Source organism: Apium graveolens, chromosome 7 (assembly GCF_009905375.1).
Source record: "Apium graveolens cultivar Ventura chromosome 7, ASM990537v1, whole genome shotgun sequence".
Lineage (NCBI taxonomy): Eukaryota > Viridiplantae > Streptophyta > Magnoliopsida > Apiales > Apiaceae > Apium > Apium graveolens.
The window spans coordinates 35458104-35466836 of NC_133653.1; the positions used below are offsets into that span (position 1 = coordinate 35458104).

General features: G+C 33.1%; 1 non-coding gene across 1 annotated transcript; it reads right to left on the reverse strand.

Moving 5' to 3' along the window:
- Positions 1 to 7732: 7732 nt before the first annotated feature.
- Positions 7733 to 7839, reverse strand: LOC141675703 (small nucleolar RNA R71). The gene has a single exon (XR_012556343.1). It is a non-coding gene; the product is annotated as a small nucleolar RNA R71 (small nucleolar RNA).
- Positions 7840 to 8733: the final 894 nt, after the last annotated feature.

Consider the following 8733-nt stretch of genomic DNA (forward strand, 5'->3'; position numbering starts at 1 on the left):
AAATATATAATCCCTCCATCCCTCCCAATTGTTATCGTTTCTGGTAGAGTGTTCGGCACGTATCTTAAGACGAATAGAAAGTATATTTCTATAAATTTTTTAAAAATTTTTATTTTTCTGAATAAAAATAGAATGTTTAAACTTTTATTCAGAAAAATAAAATTTTTAAAAAAAGTTAAAGAACTATGTTTTTTCTTCATATTAAAACCCGTGCCGAATACTTTTTCAAAAACGATAACAATTGGGAGAGATGGAGGGAGTACATATTGTCTATTTTATTTTAAAAAAATACAAATAATATTTTTAATTATTCAATCAAAAAATATTAAAATACGTGCAAAAATCAAAATTTATATAAAAAAAATGTTTTATTTTTATCTACCCAATGTAGTTCAATCTTTTTTACCTCCTTCCTCTTTTTTAAAAATATATTTTTACTTTTAAAAGCAATTTTTTCTATTATTTTATTCCGATTACAAACATAATTTACTAAATTTTGTGACCTTATTTTTATATGTTCACTTTTTATTTTACAATAATTATTATTATTTGAATTAAGTATAAATATTTTTTAATATAATAATAGTATTTCCATATTTTTTTAAATAATTGTATTACATTAAATTAATATTTTATCAAAAATAATAGGCAAGAAATTTCAGTTAAAAAAGTAGTGCAATTTGATTAGTTTTGGTTAATAAAAGATTACAAGATTTGTAATAAATCTTAAAAAAAGAAAAACATGTGTCCTACTGGCTATTTAATGCTTGCAAGATTACAAGTTTGCTATTTAATGCTGACATGGTTATAGGTGAGGGACATAGTAGTAATTATTGATTACTGCGCGGAGCAAATTTTTACTGCATTTAGCACCACCTTTTTTTTGAAACTTCCTAATCGAGTTTTTTAAAATTTTAATTTTTATGTTACTTATATATTTTTATTTGTTACGTATTAAATAGACCTTTCGTATGGTTATCTTAATTACTAGCGACCTTTGGCTCTCCATTCTCCTTGTAACATCCATTCTACTAGCGTATATAAGCCTTGCTTTTACTTTATTTATGATAAAAAATTACAAGATGATCTGTTTCATTATTATCTAGCTCTCTCTCAATCTCTCTTATATATTATTTATAACACGTTATTAGCACGATAATGTAAATAGGTGTTGGAAATCCAAAAAGAAGAAGGATTCTACGAAAATTTTATTATTTCAGTTTGTCCATGAGGTAAGTACACTATTTTTAGTTTACTTTGTTTCGCTTGCAATAAGATGATCTTTATGTGTTTATTATGTGTCTGATTCTTGTATATTTAGTATCTGATTCATTATCCATAGGAATTTATTGATCTTATACTTGTTGTAAAGGATTTTTGATTATCTACAATCTTTCTTCTTTGCGTTTTTCCAAAATATGCTTATAAGTATGTCAAAATCTGTATTTTGTGTAATCTGATTGTATGATTCATGGTGATTTGCAGTAACTTCTAAAATTCATAGCAAATTAAATATTTGTTTAAATATCAAGAGACATACCATTCTGTAAATCTCTTTTCGATATCTACCTTTTGTCTTTACATTCCATTACCATATAGTGTGATTTCGATGTCTTAAATATCAAAATACTATCATAATCAGGAGTTGGTTCTGATTTTACGGTCCACAAATATTTATTTTCTGAATTCGTTACTTGTTCGTTTTCAACGAGCCTTACTATTCTGGAAAGGTCCCGGAATTTTCTACATTTTTCGTGTTTTATAGTTTTTCAGATAAAATCATTTTCATAGAGTAAATTGGTATTCTTTGAAAATGATCAGATTTGATATTATCATAATTATCCATTTTGTACGATATTTGATTTGAGATATTTGATCTATATGTTTCATCCTTATTTGCTTTAATAGTTCACACCTTCCTTGCTTTAATATACTAGGAAACTATATTTTTTTGGAGTGGGGTGAGATAAATTATAAAGGTGAAAATGGGTGCAACGTGATAGACGCTACATATACAGTAGATTGCATTCAATGTACCAGTAGATTGAATTCAATGTACCATCAACATGTTATATTGTCATGCATTCTTAAATATTAATGCACATGTATTTTTTTCGTATTTTAAATATTGACCGAATGTGCATATTATAATTGATTAATTATATTATGTTTATTATAGTAATATAAGAAATGTCGAATCTTATAAAACTTGAGTTCAACGCACTTGATGTCACCGAAAAAAATTACTTGACATGAATTTTAGATGCGGAAATCCATCTCAGTGCTAAGGCTCGCTATGATTGGTTACACTTGGGCTTGCAAGATTTTAAAAGTGTAAGCGAGTATAACTCTGTAATGTTTAAGATTACTTCTCAGCTGAAATTACGTGGTGAAAATATAACTGATAAAGATATGTTGGAGAAAACTTACTCCACATTTCACGCCAATAATATGCTCCTGCAGCAGCAGTATCGTGAAAGAAAGTTTCAGAAATATTATGAGCTTACATCAGTCTTGCTTCTTGCTGAGCAAAATAATGAACTATTGATGAAAAATCATCAAGCCCGTCCAACTGGTTCAACACCATTCTCTGAAGTGAATGTTGTGACCAGTAATGATCTTGGGCCAAGTAAGCAATTTGGACGAGGGCGTGGGCGTGAGTTTGGGCGTACTCGTGGATATGCTCGTGGTTGTGGTTTCTTACATGGTCGAGGTTATAATAATTAAAAAAATCTCAAATTTTAAAAGAAAATCTCACCACCAGAAGTGGACAAAAAATGAGGAAAAGCCTAAAGTAAATATGACGAATAAAAGGGGTGAAAGTGCTTGTCACCGCTGTGGAATGAAAGTTCATTGGAGTCGTACATGTCGTACCTCCAAGCATCTGGTCGATCTTTATCAGGCCTCTTTGAAAAATGTTAAAACTAATTTCACTGAAGAAGTTGATCCTTTGGGAATTTCCCATCTTGAAGCCCACCTTGGAGGTGAAGGCCAAGTTAATCCTTCGAACCTTACACGTATGGAAGTTGGTGATTACCTTGCTTTATTTATTTGAATATTAAAATATTTATGTTTGAACACTTAAGTGGTTGGTTTATGTTTGATATATAATATTTATATTTGCTATAAAATTTTTGAAATAGTCAAAACTTTATATATTATGATTTGAAAGAGAAGGCCTATGTGCACACACTATATCACGTGTATTAAGTTGTCTTGCACACATATTAGAGTGTATTACATATTATGCATGCTTCAAATAAGTGATATTTCGAAATCTTTATATGATATTTTGGTAAATGATAAAATCACTATGTGCCTCTGTGATTTAATCTTAGCATTTGTAAAAGTGATTTTTTTATCCCACTTAAGTTAAATGATGTTGGTATTATCGACAACACCTATTTAACGTTGTTTTTAATAGATTGACTGTATATGATTGTAACCAGAAGTTGCATCTAATAACAACCAGAAGTTGTCCATATAATTGAAGAATATATTTATTTATAAAATTATTGAAATTGATTTTGAAGTAAACCAGAAGTTTACTGATAACTTTATAGCTGGACATTACCAGCCAAGCCATCAATTTAATAAAGATGCGAACACTAACTGAAATTTATATGAACTTTTGTTGAAGAACCTGTAGATTCTTCTCAGTGATAAATATGTTATTTGCTTGTAAGACATAATTAAAAATTGTTGAGTATTTTGTATTGATTCGCATCATATAAACAAGTTTTCATATTTCGTCCCCGTCATAAACAAATTATTTGGTCATCATAGATTTTCCACTACGATAGTAAGATCGATTCCACCATTGGATATATATTGGAATCATCAATGTATTTCTTTATGACTTGATTGAAATCAGAGGGAGAAAATAAATAGTTGGTGAATACTTTTATAAGAATAAATTATTGTTGCCTCATCTTGATCCTAAAAAAGGGATATTAATATGAACCAAAAGTTCATAAGATGATTCATTTATATATTTGATGACCAGAAATAGTGACTGTGTCACATACACCGACTACATATGCTCCAATAATATTATTAGAATGACAACCTCAAGATACTACTATGTCTAAAGAACGCCTGAAGCCTGATAGGCAAGTTGGTTCCAAATCTTATATAAGAAAAAAAGTGAAAAGGAGCAATAATTGATGATGGCTAGATTGAGAAATCAATAAAATTTGGATCTTAGGAAGAGATTATAGACATGACAAATTAGAGAGAATAAAAGTAATGAAAAATATTGAGATCTCAATATATTATGTCTTGTCCAGAATAAAATGGAACCATTAATCGAATTGACATCGATAATATTTATAGAACTTGAGGTTATTTATAATAATGAGGATCATGAAGCATAATCTGTTAGAAAATATATTGAAATTGGCCAAAGAATAAAGGATATAATTGAGGCAATTATAAAGAAAATTTATTTGGACTGGTAGTCCTTCCACACCTGAAGTTGTGCAAATAGTGTGCACTGCGAATCATTTTTCTCTTAAAATAGAGAAATTTTCTTTTTGAAACTGCAGTTCACACACCTAAAGGTGCCAAGTCAGTGGAATATAGATGGTTATTTGTGTGAAACAAAATGAAATTTCAAAAATTTATGAATGTAAAGCTCTAATAATCGTAGATGAACTTGTATAGGTTATGGAGAGAAATAGTATCTTGTGGTGGATATGATTATTTAATTGTTAAATAATCTCACCATATTTGAGTGATTTTATTTAAGTTCTATATATAACCCACTTGACAATGATTATCCCGGAAGGATATTAGCTGCCAGAAGTAGTCCGACAAATTCTCGAGAACGTACTCTCCTCAAATAAAAAAGGGGATTTGGACTAACAGTCCGACATAAAATTATTTCACAAAATACATGTTATAAATGTATACCGAATTATAAGGATAACTCTTAAAGTCTCTGGCCAAAGCAGATGGAAACTAGAATGTGTTTCTAGTTGACATTGAATTGAGTTGCACCTCATAATAAAAATACTCCATGCTATATTATGTGATAAAGTGTTTCTTGGTGTATTTAAGCAGAATTACTCTTGGATAAATGATAATTTTATTTAATCTCCACTAACCTATTCTATAAAATTCTAAACTAATTTTGCAGGCGGAAAGTGATAGGGAATCAAAAATTGAATAAATTATAGTGAAGATTTTCTTTTGGTATGAATTTAATTGTTGCATACAATCTTTAACGAGGCAGCATCACATGAAAGGAATAATGATTAAAGGAATCCAGCAGATTTCTTCACAAAGGCGTTTCCAACCACTTCATTCAAGAAATTAGTACACATGATCGAGATGTGCAAACTTCGAGATCTATATTGATATTCATAGTTATGTCAAAATGAGGGGAAGATATAATACGCTCATTATTACACATGCAAACCATGTACTCTTTTTCCTTCACTAGGGTTTTTCCCACAGGGTTTTTCCTAGTAAGATTTTAACGAGGCATGGTGTTCTTATGAGTCATCTAAGGGGGAGTGTTATGTATTAAATAGATGACTCTTAGCCTTTCATATCTTAATTACTAGCAACCTTTGGCTCTCCATTTTCCTTGTAACATCCATTCTACTAGTCTATATAAGGCTTGCTTGTACTTTGTTTATGATAGATAATTTCAAGATGATCTCTTTCATTATTATCTAGCTCTCTCTCTCAATCTCTCTTATATATATTATTTATAAAATTTATATATATTTCACATTTTTATATATTAGATCTAGTCAATGTCGACCTGTGATAAGTGGCATTTTATACCACTTAGAACGTCTTAAAATGGCTTAAATTGGTGTCTTGAAATCAAGTATTTTGTGTATTTGATGCGTTTTTCTAGTGTTCATGCATTTCAGGGTATTAGTTGCATTTCGGGGGAGGAATCATCAAGAATAAGCCTTGGCATGTGTTCACCATTGCGAGAGGAAAGGAACGGGCAGATTACGGCGAAGAAACGGAGCAAACTTGGATTTTTTCCAGTAGAGGTCTGCGCGCCCGCGCAGCTATGCTGAGCGGCCGCGCAGGGTCGGGAATTTTGCTGAATTATTTTAGACTTCTACTTCTGTTTGGCTTTCAACTTCTATGTAATCTGAGTTTTATGGGACTATTATATAAGTAAATTTGAGACGTTTTCACAGAAAAAAAGAAATTAAGAAGAAGAAGATTGTGTTTTACGCAAGAAGCGAAGGGGATACCAAGAAGAAGGCCTAGAAGCACAGAACAACTCCGAAAAAGAAGATCTTGTTTTCAACTTGTGATTCTTTGAATTAGTTGTAACTTTGGATGCTCGTTTTCATTCTTGTTGAACCTAGATCTCGTTTATTCGTACTTTGATTATTATTTAGTTTATTAAGATCTTGTTTATACCATGCTTTCATTGGAACCCATGGTGACGATGAGTTCGATTATGGGCTAATCGTTGTCATGGGGTTCTAGCGGATTTACTTATGAATTTCAATAATTAATTGTTTCGATATCTTGGTGTGTGGTGATTGATTGATATCCTAGTATTGGTTGTGCTTATTCGTCTTATGTGCGTAGCTAACATATAAGATAGCGTGTTAATCTCTATTGAAGCGACAGTGAATATAGAGGTTTAGAACTTGCCATGCTAGCATAGGTTCATGTATTTGTTATACATGATTCGTAAGTAACTCTAACCGTTTTACTTGCCCTATGTAATCAAGATAGATAACTTGTGCTTAAACCGTTATGTTGTCAAATTCTATAGACATATAGGGTCTCAATATAATTGGTGCCTATTCAGCTTCTATCTCTTTTGTGGATGTCTGGTAGAATGGTACTCGTGCAACGAAAGTTGGCGTTTATCAGTTTCGTGTTATCTGATTAGTGTCATCACCATCATATGCTAAGGTTAAAAATAATAAGGCTATTGAATGAAGTATTTAATGAAGTTAGAATCCCATGTTTGTCATATATAGTAATTCAACTTCAATTCTCTTAGTTAATGTTATTTAATATAATCTCTTAGTTTAATAAAAACCCAATTTGTTATTTGTCTTAGCCTTGAGCGATAACCATACATTGTTGCATAGGTGCATAAATTGAACTTAACCTAAACCAGTCTCTGTGGGAACGAATCTGATTTATATCTTATACTACTTGCGAACGCGTATACTTGCGTGAATATTAGCGCGTGTTTTCGCCCTAACAAGTTTTTGGCGCCGCTGCCGGGGACTCGGTGTTAATTTTTAGTTTATGTGCTTGTCATCAGTGGTCGTTAAAGTTCACTGACTCGGATTCTTTTACTTTCACGGTTTATTTGTTTGTGTTTCAGGTACTCATTACGATGGGAGATCCAGCAGCACGAACGAAAGCCTTGATGGATTTTTCTCAACCCAAGATCAATGACATTCAATCTAGCATTGTCCGGCCAGCTATCACAACTAATACCTTTGAGATCAAGCCTGACATAATTCAATGGGTACAGACTTCAGTCCAGTTTGGGGGTTCTCCAACGGAAGATCCCAATACACACATTACGGATTTCATTGAAATATGCGACACCTACAAGTTCAACGGTGTTTCTGAAGATGCTGTGAAGCTGAGACTGTTCCCATTCTCTCTGAAGGACAAGGCTAAGAGCTGGTTACACTCTCTACCAGCTGGTTCGATTACTACTTGGGAAGATCTTGCTCAGAAGTTTCTTACTAAATTCTTCCCTATGGCGAAGACAGCTGCACTCAGGAATGCTATTACTCAATTTGCGCAGCAAACGGGAGAATCGCTAAGTGAAGCTTGGGAGTGCTACAAGGAGATGCTTAGGAAGTGTCCTCATCATGGAATTCCTGATTGGATGATCATCACTTGTTTTTACAATGGGTTGGGAGCACAGTCCAGACCCATGCTCGATGCAGCATCAGGCGGAGCATTATGGGCAAAGAGCTATAAGGAAGCTTATGATCTAATTGAACTGATGGCTGCTAATGAATATCAGTATCCAACCCAGAGATATCCACAGGGCAAGGTAGCAGGAGTTCTTGAAGTGGATACAGCTACGGCTATCACTGCTCAACTAAAGGCGTTGTCTATGAAGATCGATTCTCTGGCTAACTATGGTGTTAAGCAGATAATAAGTGTTTGTGAGCTGTGTGCAGGTCCGCATGCGACAGAGCAATGCGCTATATCTAGCGACTCAGCTCAGTTTGTGAGCAACTTTCAGAGATCGCAGCAACCAGTTCCAGACACTTATCATCCTGACAACTGGAATCATCCTAACTTCAGCTGGAGCAACAATCAGAATGTGATGCAACAGCCGTTCCAGCCGTTTGGAAATAAGCTGTTCAACTCTCTTGGTTTTCAGCAACAACTCCAACTTCAACAACAAACTCATGATGCAGGTCTATCTTCGAATGAAAAATCTGAATTAGAGGAGTTGAGGCTTATGTGCAAAAACCAGGCTCTTATATGCCAAAGCCAAGCTGTTTCTATCAAGACTCTGGAGAACCAAATAGGGCAAATTGCTAATGCCTTATTGAATCGGCCACCAGGAATGCTTCCTAGTGATACAGAAGCCAATCCAGGAAAGAGGGAAGTTGAAGAACATGTGAACGCCATCACCTTAAGGTCTGGAAAGGTCGCAAGCCCCCAACTTCAGCAAGACAAAGAGCCTGAAAAATCTCAAGATTCAGAAAATGCAGTTATGGCTGAAGAAGATGTGCAGAAGGAAGTAGATGTGGA